Genomic DNA, 17,186 nt, shown 5'->3' with positions numbered 1-17,186 from the left:
GGCAAGAGTGGGAATATCCATCAAAAGTTTGTCTTCTTAATTCCAGAGTCCAGGTGATCACAGCTTTCTGTAGAAGCTGGGAGAGCAACAGCCAAGTGAAAATGCCCCAGCTTGCTCTTCTTGCCCTCACTTGTGGAAGTCTGTAAAAGGGGTTGGTGGCACCAGATCTTGGCATCTTTGTAAAGGATTTCTATTTTTCAGTCTCAGGGTTCAGTTGTTATTTGAATTGGAACATTTCTCCTTCAGTTGTAGCATAGTTGTGATGTTCCGTGACGTGTGCGACATTTACAAAAATCAACATCAGTCCAGGCCCTTTGCTGACTCGGAACACTCCTGGCTATTTCCGAGTGCCAGGGGAGAAGCAGGGATCAGAGCCTTCCTCCACAGCACATCCTTGAGGAGGATGACATTACTGAATTGGGTTTTCTGCTGGGCGTGCTCTGACTGGCAGCCAGAGCCAACCCAGCCTACGACAGCTTTGTAATAGTGGAAGCTTATCTGCCAGCAGTGCCAATAAAAATAAATCACCTACTTGCCTTATGCTCCGAGTAGATGAAAACACAGTCATCAATGGTCTTGTGTACTTCTACACTAACTCAACACCCACAGCATTCCTTTTTTAAAATCAAATTGCAGGATTTGAGAAGGCTACTATGTGCTGGAGTACAGAGCCAAGGTTCAGTGGGTATGAATTATGAGGTTACAATACATTCATTGTTTGTTTAAATACTGTTTATTCAAATTAGGTTTGCATGTATGAGTGTAATGTTCTCATTGACTAGAGCAATGCACAATAGACCACCCACAATTTGGGAGGGTGCCACGAGTTTGTCCCTCTGTGGTCAGACATCACTTAGTTTTTCATCCCCATTCTGTCTATGTATCTTCAGCCTGGCCTTACTTGTTCCTTCTAGATGAGCTGGAAGCATATGTGGAGCACATAATTTTCTGTGGTGACCTCATATACAGTAAAAAGATGACTTTGAATTGAAAGTCCTCAAAACCTGTAGAGTTGAGACCTGTACCACTGATCCAAAATTCAGCTTTAGCATTTCCCACTCATTCAGTGTGGGAGTAAATCAAAATTTATTCCTCTGAAGTCAGAGATTTACATAACTTTAAGGCAGGGATGAGTGAGCATACCTCATCTGTCAAGGGGGAGCCACAAGCAGGTTAATTTTTTTATGATATACTGAGGTTTCAGCTACTTTGCTGTAGTTTTGTCATCATCCCTATTACCAGTCCTCCTACATTCATAACAAAGTAAGAGAGCAGGCAGCCAAATACGATGCACTCTGTGGAGGAATTGCTTCCTCTCATGTTGCATTGAGATAAAATTGCATAACTCAAAGCCACCAAGGGCACAACCCCTGGTTGTATTTCCATCTGGAGCATATGTCCTTGCCCCTTCCCCCAGCACTTGCAGGGGAGATGCTTGGACAGGTTGTTATTTATGTCGGCACAAACTGGTGGTGCCAGGCACGTCTCTGTGGCAGTGGAGGGAAGCATTAGCTGCAGCATCATTGTGAAGCATATGTATGTGATGAGATAACAGACATCTGGCAGTGAGCAGCTACTGGAGCTCTATAAATCCCTTGGCTTGTAGTTTTGTGCAGAAAATCTACCTCCAGCACAGTATATGACTGTGTGGGCTTGAGTAGTACCAAATTAAAGATTGTGCTGGTCCTTACAAAGCACAGAGCTGTGTGGTGCTGCTTTTGGATCCCCAGCTTGGCCCTTGTGCCCAGATGCCCCAGAGGACACTGTGGCCTGAAGAGAGAGACAGGGAACCCTCAGGTGTCTCAGGACTTGCTTGTAAATCTCTAGGGTTTGCTTTGCTGCTTCACATCCTAGGATTTTAGCTGGGCCAAGCAGCCCAGCATCTGCCCTTGGGCTGTGTATCCCAGCTGAGACCCTGCAGGTGATGTGTGCTGCCTGATGAGTCTCCCCCAGGAGAGCCCACAGCCACAGCCCAGACACTCCACACCACATCCCCATCACACATCACTCCAGCACCTCGCTGTCCAGGACGGGCCCACCACGTTTTGGGCATGAACAGATGTGAAAGCCACATTTCCCACTTCTGGGACTTGTGAAATGAGTGTTCAGGTCCCTGCTGCAGGTGCAGGCTGAGCATTGCATCCAAATGCTGTTTAGGATGTGCAGCCTAAACCCCTGTGTTATTAACTCAAGGTTAACATATAGCTATTCTTATTCCAAATCATGAGATTGCAAACACCATTAATATTCACCACCAGTGAGAAGCCTGAGAGAGGCAAACGTGCTGTGAAACATACAGCACATTCAATTCTGTGATGGGTCACTGCCAGCACAAGGTCCCTTGGGATGGGTGCCGGACGAAATCCAACTCTCTCTTGCACTGCCCTACAGCTAAACTGACTTCAGTTTGCATCCACATGGCTCTATGTGGTAAATTGGTGGGATATTTGATCTCCAGTACCAAGAATAGGAATGAAGTGTCTGATTCCAGTGCATGATATTCTGCAAATATCTATTTGAGTAGCTAGGTCTGAGTAAAAGAAAAGAAATCAAACAGAGGGATATGGAAAAATCTTTTTATGCCTATAAAAGGATCACTTCAAAACCACAGGATTTTGTATAGGAACCTTTTCCCTTAAATAGTAGAAACAGTCACTGGGTGCATTCCATGAGTGTAAAAAATGGGAGTTAGAAAAGAGCTGCTGTGTACAATAGCAGTTTCCTCTCCTTCCATCTCTTCCTTTCCTCCCCCCACCACACATGTACCTTGTCTTATCCCCTGAAACTGTGCTGGTAAAAAACATGAAAACAGTATACTTACTATATATATATATATATTTATACACATAGATACCAAACCCATACCCATATACATATATGTATGTGCTGTGTAGTTAAAGACAAACTGCATGGTAGCATTATTTTGCATTCTTCATGAAACACCTTTTCCACAAAGAAGAGCAAAACTTGGCAGTAAATCTTGCTGGCTATCTACAACACCAGCTCAGGCTCCTCCTGCAGCCTCCTCCTGCCACCAGCAGCCAGAGCCAGGACCATGAAACCCAGAGCTCTTTGGCCTTGGGCCAAATCCTGCCAGGCAAAACCCTGCTGACATCATGGGGATTAGAAGGGTGGCTAATCAGGACAGTGGGATTTGTGTCAGTCTTTCACTCAGGATGCAATGCTGGGTCCCCCTGTGGTCACTGGGGGTGGTCTGGGGCTGTGAAGGCCCTTGGTGTCCTCGGGGGTGAGCAGCTGTGGGGTGGCACTGGGCTTGGGGGTATCCTGTGTGTGCTGCCATGGGAAGGAGCAGGAATGTGGGAATGGCTCTCCCAGGGCACAAGACTCCAGCACCACTTGGAACAAGGGTTCTTCCCCCGCCCTTTCCATCTTGGGAGTCCCAGGCTAGCAGAGGACAGGAGGGGAGAGAAGATTTCTGTGACTGTGGGATTCATTGGCCACTTTGTCTCAGAGTGGGTTGGGGAAAGGAGTCAAAATATTTCCATCTCCAAACTGGAGACAGGCTCAGTAGAGACTGAAACCTTTTTGGAGGGATTTGTGAAAAAACAGGGTGGTGTCTTTAGTACTCTATAAGAAGAGTCTTGTGTTCACATTAATGTGATGAAAATTTCATGCAAAGGGTCCCCAGGGACTCAGGCTGGCTCCAGTCCATCATCCCATCCCATGCCTAGGTGAATCCTTACAGATGTCTGTATAACCTGTTCTGAAAAACCTTTAATAACAGAACCTCCACAGTCTCCTGAGACTAAGTATTTCAGTGTTTTACTACTCTTACTATTAAAAACATTCCTTAAATCTGTATTAAGTCTTTCTTAACTCCCTCCCAGCCAGAACCAGTACACACCCTGACTGAAATTTTAGTATGTGGCTGATATATGCAGCAGGGACAGAGACCAGTTTATTAATTTTCTTGTTGATCAGCCCTTTATGTGCTTGAAAACATTTTTTTCTCTCTTTAGATTTCTGTTTTTCAATCAAACCCAGTTTCTTTTGCCCACCTTCCTGCACATACCCATATCCACCCTTTTTGAGGAATACCCTCTCCTTCCATAAGAAAACTCCTTAGGTGAAGGCTCACACTAGCAAGGGGAGCTGAACTGAGGGAAGAGAGATGTCTTACAGGCTGTGTTTCTATCTGTGTAGTTTACAGTGATGTTTGGGGTTTTGTTTGCAAGAGTGTGACATTACAGGTACCCATTAGGGCAGCCCCTGACCCATCACAACCCGTGGGCCTTTGGGGCTGAGCAGCAGCCCACACACAGTGCCAGCCTGTCTCGGGGACCCTGGGGAAAACTGAGCACTCATCCCCCCAAACTGCATCTTTGGGGTTCTCAATCCCTATCTCCAATTGTCATTTCAGCAACCTACAGTCAGCAGGCATAGCTGCAGCAAGCACCTTACTCATTTTCACATTGCCTAAACTGAAATGAAAATGTTGGTTAGTTCTGTTGTTAGTTCTGGGATGAAGGGAGACCCCCACAGTCCCATTCTAGGCACTCCCTTAGTCAGCAGGAAAGTACTGACACCTTTCACATACAACTTTTTAGTGGCTTCACCCTTCCCACAAGAGTTTCACTCGAAATTCTCATTTCTGCTCCTTTCTGCTGCTTGCTTGTGAAAGGGCTGACGCTGTCATGGTTGCTAGAAACCAGGAGGGAAGTGTGCTGTGGTGAGAGTGCACACCCTTACTCCCTCTCCATGTACTGATCTAGAAAACACCTCCTGAACATTTTTTAATGTGACCTGGCAGCAGACCAGGGTAAATGGCATGTTCTTTTTCCAGTGCTTTGGCCCAAAGTGTGTTTCACAGGCTTAAAAGAATAGTCAGTCAATTAAATGTGATAAACGAGACCATTTGTCACCAGCATTTTTGCTTTTCTTTAAAGTATAAAACGAGATAATGAGCAGGGCTTGAAGAAATCCTTTGTGGAGTTGCAAGCCAAGGTCACATGGTATACAGAACGGATTTTCTGCCTCTCCCATCATGAGAATGCGATCTGACAATACTCCCCCTCATGACACAGAAATCAGAGACAATGTTAAGAGAGGGGGGAAAAAATCACTAATGGTTGAAAAAACAGTGACATGTTGCTATGAAGATAGGAAAAGAAATGCACTTATTTCAGGCCAAATTTACCTCCACTGCAAACTTCCTACTGGTCAATAGGAACACTGGCACAGAGGCAGCTGCACAGTACCTTCATCTTGCAGCACAGCCCCAAGCAGAAGCAGTACCAACACATCACCTCCTCAGAAGACAGAAGGGGATGTACCCAGGGCTGGCACAGCTTGGTGGAGCAGATGGATCACCCACAGCCCCAGCAGAGGGGAAGGGACAGAGCTGAGCTGGGCTGTGGGAACTGTGGGGTCCTGCAGAGTGTGAGTGAGTCCCAGGGCCTTGGGGCTCCAGGTGTGGGAGGGCATTCCTCCTGTAATGCCCACAGGTACATGCAGCACACCGGGACACCCCACTCAGTGACAACCACGTAGGCAATGCCACACAGCTCTGTGTGGCACACAGCCCACAGGAGTGGTGACTCTCTGGCAGTGTCTGCATTAGTGCAGGTTCGTATTCGTGGCTGGAGGCTAGAGCTGGATGTGAATCCAGAGCTGGAGTGTCTCCAGCTCTCTTTTGAAAAATAACACCTTTCTTCCTGGCAAGTTACCAGAATGCTTCCTTCTGCATGCTGTTCTTTTCTATCATGTGTGTCTAGGAATTTGGAAACATTTACTCCAAAGTGTGAAACCTCCCTGCACCTGTGGGGCAGGAACATATTGACTGTATTGACAGCATTTCACACTGCCCTGTATGCCACCAGGTCAGTGTTACCTCTGCATCCTTTTCCCATCTCCCCTCCATATGCACCCACTTGTGTAAGAAATTATTCTTTTGTTGTTTTTTCTTTTTCTTAAGCTGTTTTCTCAATTGATTGTAAATTTGTACTGAATATATTGAGGCAGAAGTGCCAGTAAGTATGGTTATGCACAAACAGAAATGGATATTTGAGGAGCTGAGAACCACTGACAGTTGGTCTCTACAACCTATGTTTTATTTATGTCTGCACTGTGCTGTGTTGGCAGCATTTGATTTAGCTCTGGGATGAAACCCCTGAGTTTTTGCAAACATGGACAGCCTCACACATGCCTCTGACATTAAATAAGTGATATACACAGTGCAAGGAAACATATATTTTAAGAAAACTACCCAGATGCACCAGCAACGGGAGGTGTTGAAGTATCTCAAAAGACTAAGAATTAAAATCTTGTTAGAGAAAATGCAGGCCAGGAGGTGCCAGTCAGGCACCAAACAAGTAAATGCCAAACACACAGCTGAGTCACTGATTCAGCACCAGGGCTGGACTCAAGTCCATGAGTTTTCATCTGATAAGGGATGTGTGCCTGGCCTTTGGCAGGGGGCTGTGTGGATGGGTGCCCCCCTCAGCACCCCAGTGACCCAGCCAGCTTCACCCAGCTGGAGCTTTCCTACATCGTAGTGGCTGCCACAGCTGGGCTCAGTGATCTTTGGGGGTCCTTTCCAACTCAGGATATTCTATGATTCTGTGATTCACATGAGTGAGGTCTGTGCCTGAGGGGATTTTTCAGATGAGTTCCAAGAGACATGAGTGGATCCTGTGCTGTATTAAACTGCTGGTAAGAGCAGTTTGTCTGTCTCTATCCCCACTAGAAGCAGGCTCAGCCCCAGCTCATGTGTTGCCCTGGCTGTAGCTTGCTGAAAGGGTGGGATAATCCTGCTGAAGCCCTTGGTGGGCTGCCCGTTTCCTCTCCTTCCAACTCGCTTGCTTCCAAAACAAATTCCTGTTGCAAAAATTCAAGTCCTTTCAACTCCACATTCCTGCATATAACACAATCCCTTTGAAAAGGAGGTGAACTGGTAAAACTCAGTGAACTTGAAAGGAAAAATATCCCAAATAATTGTTGGAAATGATTGGAAACAAGTATCTCATGGAACAACATGTTTCCGATAGCAGCAGATAGCCACGGTCTGTTTGCAAAAGCACAGAGACTTACCATGGGCAGGCAGTGGAGCTGTGGTGTGCCAGCACCATTCCCCTTCTGCCAGCCAAAGCTCCGGGAATGGCTGCCTGCAAGAAGAGGTGGTGTGTGAAGGTGCTGCCACCATCCATTCCACAAACAATGAGAGAAATCCCCCCTGCAATCTCCAGCTGTGGCCCAAGGAACAAACCCTCAACCCCTTCTGCAGCAGAGACTTTTTGGCATCCCTTTAATTTGTTTGGGTTTAAAGAGGAGGACATGGAGAAGGAGGGGGAGGGTCTGACTCACACAAGTTCAAATTTACTGCTTCAGGAAGATAGTTTCTTTGCAGTCTTTCCACATTCTTCTTCCTGTTATCGCTACAGAAGGTTGAGCATCTTTAAAACTGCATAAGCTTCCCTTAGGGAGGCTTGTTTTCAGATCCCTTCTCAGCCCAATTTGGAGCAGGGACATCAAAGGCAAGGCAAATATGGTCCCCTGTTAACTTGGATCCATTTGGAGCTGATCTGGGCAGTTCCAGCTTGCCACGATGTTCACAGACTTTCGAAATATTTACTTATCTGACCGACAAGAGAGTTATTTAATAAGTTATGATGTCTGCAGTTTTGTGTAAACAATTTACAGTGCTGTGATTGATGCTGGATGCTGTTTGGAGAGAGGCAAGATGGACTGTGTATATTGGGCTTCAGTTTGGAGAGTTCAGGCTCAGGACTGGGCAGTATTCTACCTAATAAATAACAGTAGTTAAACATTGGGACTCTTGCTGCTTCAGTGCTCACAAAGCCACACAAACAGGCTGAATTAAATCAGAGCAGACATTGGCCATGCAAACATCTGAGACCTTTGCAGGGATGCCTGCTACAGTGGTCACATTCCTGGTTCTACTTTTGCCCCATGCCTAGGTTGTCCCCAGCCCTCCAGCACTCACTGGGCAGAAGGAAACAGCTGGTTTTGTGGCTAGGACAGCCAGAACAGATGCAAAGCATCACACTTCAACTGCTTCTCCAGATCTAGGAGGGTGAAAGTTGGGAAGTGAGTATCACCATGCCCAGAAGGCAGCTCCAGTCCTTGCAAGAGTACAGTGAAATAAGCGGGCTTGCTTCTTTTGGCAGAGCTTCAGGTCATGCTACCTGGTTGGTTTCCTCCGTCTTGCATTTTTCAGGGTCTCCCAGGGGCTTCCAGGACAAGGTGAGATTCCTGATGCAGTCCTTTGGGTCACATTTCCAAAGTCCCTTTTCTGGGTGAATGCCTTCCATTGCAGGCGTGTATGATCATGAGAAAATTGGTGAAAGGGGCATTCCCATCTCCAGTGGAGAGACACAGGAGTGTCATTGCTGTGAGCTGGTGTGTGTGCAGCTCAGCTGGTCAGACACAGCTATGGGCAAGCAAGAGCCCTCATGAGACACCACAGCACAAGAGAGAGGGCACGGGCTGACGTCAAACTGAGAGGAACTCAGAAGCTTTCATTCAGTTCAAACTAGAAACAAGTTGTTTCAGTTCTGAACCATCAAATGTTTCGTTTCTGGAATTAAGCAACCTGGCATGTCTGGTCCTGACCAGTTTCAGGACCATGCAGTTCCCTAAAATTTTCTGTAATTTGACTTTCTGCTCTGATTGTGGACAAAGGCATGATTCTCAGAAGATCCCCTGAAGTGGAACTGCCAGGCCCAGTGGCTATGCAAGAGCTGAAGGGCAAAAGTTTGGAAGGAGAGGGAAAAAACCCCTTCTAGCTACCAAGTAGCTGTTCATATTGACTGGTTCAGGCAAAAAAAAATAAATTAAAAACCTCTTTATTCTGGAAATCCTATTTCAGACACATTCATTGTCAAAGGTCGACTCCAGGTGTTGTGAGGAAATAATGGCAGGAAACTAAAAGGAGGAAATTAACCCTAAAACTGACACAAGATGTCTGGGTGGTTGAGAGCTGGATAAAGGCTCTATGTACCCATGGAGAGAAAAATGTGCTTCCTCTGAACAGAGACAAGTAGCAAAGTATTGATTTGAAATTATTGAACTGTGGTACTTCATCCCTCTTGCTGATCATGGCCTTGCCTAATGGATGGAAAAGTACAAGGAGGTCTTTCCCATTCAGACTGGGAAAAGGAAAGGATGTCTGAGGCACACGTTCCACATATTGCATTCACCATGGGAAGAAAGTAAGGCTCAATACCCTTCTGATGTTCAAAACTGTTTCTGCAATCATCTTCAGCTGAGAAAAGGCTGATTGATCTCCCAGCTTCACCTCTGGTGTTAGCGCTAAAAAGGCTGTATCTTTTTATTCAGTCTGTGGAAATCTGCACTCAGAACAAGAAGGATCTCAAGCAAAATGCAGCCTGCCTCTTCCTCCCAAGGGACCATCCAATGACATACTGCACTTAGCAAAACAAGTGAAGGTTTTGGGGGACCTAAGTGGCAGCAGGCTGATGGCAGCACTCTTTGTCTCCTTGGAGATATGTCTTGATGTAATTAATGATAAAGAACCGGGGCAAAAATAAAAATGATTCAGAGAAGCTTTGGTATTTCTCCCCAGTTCAGCTCTATGATTAAACCCACACAGAGCCTCAAATGAGGAGATGAGCCTCAATTATAGCTAAGGAGCAGCATAATGAATTATCTTCTTTGCACTTACTTTAGCTGGTGAGTAACTCAATTTCCACCCATATCCATGTTGACTATGAAGATTTAGCCAATAACTGATTCATCAAGATGCTAGAAGAATATAGAATTAGAAATGCAGAAGAAGGGCTGTAGCTCTTCTCCACTTCAGCATTGCTAATCTAGTGCAAAAATTTTAACAGATAACTTTAATGCTTCTGTGTAAATCCACCTTTAACAAAAGTTAAATGCAAATAATTATTTTTTTAAATGGCTTGCTAAATGAAGAGTTTGAATCCTCTCTTTTACATGTAATAACATTTTTTTTATTTGGGATACTGAGTCCTTCTTAGATTTGCAGACTCCAGCCAAATAGTGGAGAGTATGTTGTGTGGTCTATGTATTTTTAGGGTCTTTTGCTCAGAAATTCCCAGAACTGCAGGTTATGAAGTTATAATTTAAATACTATTGAAAAATACCAGCAGCCTCAGCTTCCTCATGCTCCCCAGCAGTTGAGGGTTGCATAGGGTTGGCGTTGCTGTGTTTCCAGCCTCAACCATGGTGTGTGGGTACCAGTAGGAAAAGATGGCTCTCAGTTTTTCTGCATCCAGGAAAGGAGCCTGTTCTTGGAAGTTACAGGATTTTTGGGTTCCTGGGGCAAAATCAATATGACTTCTGAAACTCTGCTCTGCCACTCTGTGAGCAGCTGGAAAAATTTGATGGCTGGGTCCATGAGTCCTGTGGAGCAGGAACTGGCTTTCAGAGCTGCAGGATCTTCAGCCCTGCTAGAAGGAGGTGCTGGCCCACAGCACTGTGCTCAGGCAGAAAACCAGTTTAATTAAAAAATTTTAAATAGTGTTTGGGGTTAATTTTCTACAACAATTTACAAAGAACTCAAGGGATGCTATTGTTTAAATAAATATTTAAGCAAGATCCCTCTGAATTCAAACACAGTGAACTGCATGGGAAAAGCAGCAGCATTTGACACATGCAAGAGGCCAATACAATCCATTATGAGCAAAGGTGTCAGGGGTAAATAACATCATTTTGATGGATTCTGTTTCTCTGAGGGAAGTTATTGACAAGGGAATTTCTGCCTCATGCCAGCGTGTAGCAGGAGTTCAAACCCTGGCAGTGGATGCACAGAGGAAGAAAGCCACTCTGCAAGCCCCAGTGTTGTTTTGCCTGATGAGGTGGCTGGGGATGGAAGTGCAAGGTTTAACTCCCCAGGCTGCTGCTACCAACATGCAGCAGCAGGAGCATGTGCCCAAGGAGAAGGGGAAAAGCTGGCTATGGCTGGCTGTGTGTGACCCCTCCCATGTGCTGGCCAGTCTCTGATGGACACACAGACACAGCCATGGTGGCAGAAGGCTGCACATTGCAATGTGGGTTTGCTTTACAGCTCTTTTTGATTTGTTTGAGGGATGGCAACTTGGGTGAGAGTTTATTGTGCTCAGTGGCTACAGAGCTGGAGCCACCTTCTGTGGTGGGATACCAGGAGATGCTGTCTGCTCTCCAGGAAGACAATGCCAAGGGCATAAGCACCCATCTGGAAAGTTCACTGCTGAGGGGCAAAAACATCTAAATAAAAGTGAAAAGATGCTAAAAGGCCATAAGGAGTTAAAAGCTCTCAGTGAGTTTGAGGTTGTTAAGAACCTTTGTGTGTCATAAGTCTCAGACACGGACTTGGATTAAGGGATTCACAAGGCTCTTATAAATGAATTGATACAAAAAGGATGTGGAGGAATCACAACATTTGTCTTACTATGGGAAACCTGAATTTCTGTCTGGGTAGGGGTTTCCCAAATATCATAAGTGCAAAAGGCTGAAATGCTCATCTTCCTCACCTGTGCTAGCCTCCTTCTTCTGAGAAAGGTAAGGCGTCTTTGCCTTATCAGAAATGAGTATTTCTTTCCTGATGACTGTGTGTTCACTCCCCTTCTGCATCTGAGTCAAAAGCAATAGAGCACATAATAAATCACTTTTCCAAAGTGTCCCTGAAATTGGAGGATTCTGTAAAGGTCACACAGCCCAAGTGACACGTGTTTCATGGATGCATTTGAAGACTTGGCAGATCCTCTGCATTGAGCAGGACTTGATTTATATGGGAGAACACTGTTTGGATTACCAAGATGGTCACTACAAGAGTACTCAGAAAGGGCTATGCCTTGATAGGAGACAAAATCTGTACATCCATTTGTAAGCAGATTTTTTGATGTTTCACCCTAACACATATCACTGCACAGCAGTGCATATTTATATTTGAAATGCAGTTGCAGGAAAGTAGCAACCTTCTCACAGGTCTTGTATCAATTTGATTCTCAAAAGCCACAGGATCTGAAGACCTCAATCTTACTCTACAATTACATTCAGAAAGCCAAGATTCTGGCATGGACCAGGACAGAAGACTTGGCTCACACAATCTGTAGAAACATCAGGGTATGCAAAGTAGGTAAAAACTAATAATTTTGGGAAAAAAATAGCGTTAATTTCTGAGACAAAACAATTCATGATTCATAACTAATTGGAAACAAATGAGTAATAGTATTACACAAAAGACCCATTTTGTTCATTGAGAACCACAGAATTAATTGCATGTACTTTAGTTTCCAGCAGAGGCAAAGTCCCAAGGCACAGTGTTGTGATTGTTGAACTAGTCATGTTGTACATACTGCTTTAATTCAGACCAAAACTGTAGGAAGAGCATGGGATTCTCTGAGTGCAGTCTGAGCCCCAAGTAGGTCAAACAATTCATCAAGCAGTGAAGGTTTTGGGTGAGCACTCATGAGGTGACCTGACTCTTGCCCTGGGCTGTGTGCAGTGCAAGGAGCTGGCTGGACCAGCTGGGGTGGCAGATGAGAAGGCAGCAGCACTTTTAAATCTGTGCACAAACCTTATGCACAGACTTGCCTGCTCCATTCATGGTGCTGCTCCCTACTTGCAATCCTCTCATCAAAGCTATAAGAGCAACATCCTCCTGGATTTATTTACTTTGTGACAGCTTCCACAAGGACATTCCCAATAAGTATCTCTGGTCCTTCAACTGTCAGTCTCTACTCCACTCCATACTTATTCAGCATTAAACTTTAGGGATGTCCATTTTCTACCTTGACCCTTGGAGCAGAACCCCGTAAGTATCCACCAGTCCTTTTCCTTTTCTGTTTCAGTTCTCCTGCAAATCCCTGCTTAAAACTCCTGGCTGTGACATCCTTGACTAAGGCAAGGCTGCTAGTGTGCAGCAAGCACTGCCTGCAGCACTGGCCAACAGTGTCTCACAGCTTCTTAGGGCTCCTTCCCCCATCCACAGCTGGCTGTGGGCAGCTCTGATCTCACACTGTTCTCACAGCTCCTGACCTTCTGTTCTTTGTTTCTGCAGAGTCTCACAGAGCTGGGTCCTGATGTGTGCATGGGGCTCCCAGGAGCTGATGAAGATGACAAAACTTCACTGCCTGTCTCTGTGGAAGGAGGGGCTGTCCAGGTTGCTCCATAGTCTATAGTCATAAAAGAAGTGAAGGAAACCACCTTTCCCTGCCACTCCAGCAGGAGTGGAAATAAGCAGGCTGCAGCTCCCTACCTTTGGATGTGGAAATCACGTCACAATGAGCACTGAGATTTTGCCATCTGTCTCCAGTGTTGCATATGCATTGCATGCAAAAATAGGCTGTAAGAATACTGCTATGACTGAAAAATCCATGAGGCAAGAGATGCCAGAATTAGGCCTCCTTTGTGCTATGTGTTATGGTACAATTGTTAATTAGATGAACACACAATAATTTGCCAGAGGTCTCCGCTTTATCCCATAGTATTGGATGAACTTTTTTCACTGGAGATATTCTATAGAATTTTGGGGTTTTTTTTCCTTAGAGTTCAGTGCAGTCCAAGGCTTTATTTTCTTCCCAAGTTCTCCTCAATAAAAATGACTGATTTTCCCAAAACTTGGAACTACAATGACAGATTTCCCTGTAGTACCTGGGTTCTTCTAGTACTTCTGTCAAGGGTGGTGGTTCCTCAGCCATTTGAATAAAATGGAAACAGAGACAGGCATGTAAGGAACAGCTTGACTGCACCAGGCACTATTTTATCAGGATCTTGGTCACTCAGCTGTCCCCAGAGGATGACCAACAGACTGTGCAGGAGTGCTCATCATCAGGATGCTGGACAGTCTGGAGGCAGAGCTCCCACCAACTCCCATCCCAGCAGTGGACATCAGGAGCAGGGTCTTATGGCACATGCAGACAGTGGGGCACCCCACAGCCACTGGCTGCAGACCGGGGAGAGCCTCAGCAAGACCTGGCACAGAAGACACTGCAGGGAGAGTGGGACTGAAGCCAGTTCTGAGGTAGCACTCATATTCTCAAAAAGGGACCAAGGATGCGGCAGCTGAGGGTTCATATCAAGCTCTGGGGTGCCTGGACTCTCCCTATGGCTCACACCTTGACACACACCTTCCTGACCTGCTCCCAATCCCCTTACTCCTCATTTATGCCATGTACTCCTCAAACCATTCCCATGCAACCCTCCAGCTCGAGCATCCAAGTACCAGGTTTTTGCTTACCCAGCATTGCCTGGGTCCCTGTCTGCCACCAGATTGTGACAGGAAAGAATCAAAGTGTTGTTCCCTGCCTGCCTTTCCACTGACCATCAACTCTGCCCTGAGCAGCATTACACAAAGAGCCCATCTTCATTCTGCTCCTCGAGCTGGGATGACTCTTGGATTGCAGAGAGAGGACCTGGGTCCCTGTTGTGCTGTGGGGAAGAACAAGGATCTGCAGGAACTTGGTAGCACTGACTGTTCGCACAGGAGCATTGGGGTCAGCACTGGGAGCTGCTGGGCTGAGCTCACTCATGTGGGAAGGAATCTCAGCAGATTTTGACTGCTCAGCCTTAGCACATCCCTGAGAAGTTGCTATTTTCTCCCTTCAAAGGCTATCACTAAGCCAAATTGGAGGAGATTTACAAAGTTTAAAAAAAAAATCACATTCCTAACAGAAAGCTGCCAAATTTCAGATCTCAACTCCAGAGCACAGAGGGATAAGAACTATCCAAAAAAAGGATCACCAGATTCCCCCCTCCTGTTTCTTCCTTTCTTTCTTCTCCAGTTGGACAACAATTCCTTTTTTCCCTATGCTCATTCTTGGAATGGACAAAACTGGCTGGACAGTTTTGGCTGAAATTTTCCAGAAAAGAACTTATCCCAAGGCAGACAATCAAGTTGGAAGAGCTCAGCCTAAACTTTTCAAGTCTGACAAAGTTACAAGCAACAGCAAAGGCGGTCCTGTAGCAGGGCAGAGATGAGTAACCTTTATCACAAGAGCTGCACACAATCCCACCTCTGACGCACTCTGAATTATAATAGCTGATGATGCTGCTCCATTCAGGTGCATCTGATCACGATTCAGATATGTCACCAGGAAAAAAGCTTTAAGTCAGTCATCCCACTGAGCCTTCCCACACCCCTTCCTACTCGACCAGCTCTTTCCATCTAACAACTGATCACACAGGAAAACACAGCTCCCTCGCCCCCAGTATTTGCGAGCTGTGTATGTGAGCTTCAGCTTCTCAGATAGAGGCAGCTGATGCTAAAATGGGATTGCTCTCTGAACTAATGTATTCAAAATTAATAAAAGAAATAAAACAACACGCTCCTCTGGCATGTTCCCATGCATATTTTCCATAAAAGTTAATTTTTCCACAAGAACAACTTGTGAGTTTGAGGGGGTTTTGCACTGAATCTTGATACAGAGCTTAGAATTCTTGGCACTGCTTAGGACGTTAAAATGACATCAGCTCCACTTTCTATATTGGAATTTTATAGTTCCTGCCTGACCGCATTTCTTTGTTTTGCACATGTTCTCTCTCCTCTGAGCTGCCTCTCTGCTGCGGTGTGCTCGGAGAATCAGGAAAAGCTGCGTGTTTGTATTCCTTGTAGCCCTGCTTGTCCCTCCCTGAGCCGGGCACCCAAGTGATAAAGCTGCATTTCTCCCCCAGGACAAAGCAGCACTATTGGCTCAAGGGATGAGGGCACCTTTTCCAGTCAAAAGCTTCCCCACAGCGTGGCAGCTCTGTGCTGAGAGGACCTGGCGTGTCCCCTCTTTCCTCTGGCTGAGCAGGAGTGGGGAGCATGCTGCCATGGGGAGTGACATGGCAGAGTGGGACAGTGGGGACCGGGGAGTCAGTGACTGCACACAGGACAATGTGAAACCAGCCTGTCTTGCTCAGGGAAGGGAAAAAGAGCGGAAAGCAGAGGAAAGTGAGCATCTCTGTCTGCAAAACAAGGCTTTCTCCAGTACTGGGAAGCTAGCACCTGGAGCAGCACTTGTTCGTGCTACCTCGATGGAAGGAGAGAGTAAGTACCCCACAATGCAATCATACTGTCCCGTGCCTTGGGGCAGGGAGGGGCAGCATTATTTTAAATTAAGCAAAAAATGTGAGTAAAGGTGTTTCCATATTCCCCCCAGCCGTGCCATCCTCTGCGTCTGGACATCGAGGTGCAGGAGCACTGATGTGGTACTCAGGATTCCCAGTGCAAAACAGCACAGGGCTGGGAGAGTTAACAGACCCTGGCACTGGGAGAACAGTTCCACGGGCATTAGCACAGATATCACGCTTGTTTCCTGGATTTCAAATAAAATAAGGATTCAAGGAAAGATGATGCTTTTCTACATCCCCTGTGACTTGGAAAGCAGTAGGAGCAAAGCAAGGCAGTTAATTATCTGGCACGCCGCATCCAAACATTCCTGAAAGCACTGAACGGTTCCGCCGTTCCTGTAAGAGTCACGCTGGAGCAGCATTAGCATGTTCTCTGTAAACAGACTCGGTGCCATCCTCCAGCACAGCCTCAGCCTCCCAAACGGGATCACAGCAGCTGGACTAACCCAGGAGGGACTAGACCTGGCAGTTAGCAAAATGCCAGCTCTGCTGTAGTCTGGCTGGATGGCAGCAGTACCCAGGCTTGCTATTTCCTACATGCTCAGCGTCTCTGATGTGTGATGGAGAATCACTGCTCCTTGCTTCTCTGTGCAAGATTTATCATTTCATCCTTTCACTGTCGTGTGGAAATAGCCAGAAGACCAGACTAACATTTCAAGATTGTGAAGCCATTTGCCAAACACTTCTTGCTCTATAACAGCAGATTTTTACAACTGCTTTTGCAACAGCCTTTTTGCAATCATGTTTATAAGCTCCTTTACAAGCACATGCAACCGTATACAGAATGCAGAAAATCTTTACCTTGCTTGCCCAGAGGAGAGAGCCTGGCTTCCTCTCATGGATCAAAAGTAGGATGAAAAACAAACCCGAGAAAGACCTGTGAACAGACTCATCTGCTGAGAGTTGTTTAAATCCCAAGCCTGCTCCTGCTCGCAGCTCTAAGTTTGTGCTCTGAATAGAGGCTGTGTTATTTTAACCACAGGATTTCTAGTCATGGGGGAGGAGAGATGGATTAGGTACGTTTGCAATCTAATGCTTCACATTTACCTCAACTGAAATGAACTACTTTTAGCCTGATGTAAATAAGTACAGCTAAGATATAGATTTCAAGAGCCCACTAACCAATT

The 17,186-nt window shown here is 45.9% G+C and overlaps 1 protein-coding gene across 1 annotated transcript in view; it reads right to left on the bottom strand.

The window, feature by feature from the left end:
* The window catches only part of JCAD (junctional cadherin 5 associated), a 59,914-nt gene extending 42,950 nt beyond the window's left edge, over positions 1–16,964 (bottom strand). The window contains exon 1 of the mRNA XM_039704405.1: positions 16,861–16,964. The gene's annotated coding sequence lies outside the window, so the exon portion shown is untranslated. The remainder of the gene's footprint in view (positions 1–16,860) is intronic.
* Positions 16,965–17,186: the final 222 nt, after the last annotated feature.

The sequence above is a fragment of the Passer montanus genome, unplaced genomic scaffold (genome assembly GCF_014805655.1).
Source record: "Passer montanus isolate IOZ18808 unplaced genomic scaffold, ASM1480565v1 scaffold10, whole genome shotgun sequence".
Lineage (NCBI taxonomy): Eukaryota > Metazoa > Chordata > Aves > Passeriformes > Passeridae > Passer > Passer montanus.
The sequence above is the reverse complement of the archived record's forward strand: the minus strand, read 5'-3'. Positions and strand labels throughout refer to the sequence as shown.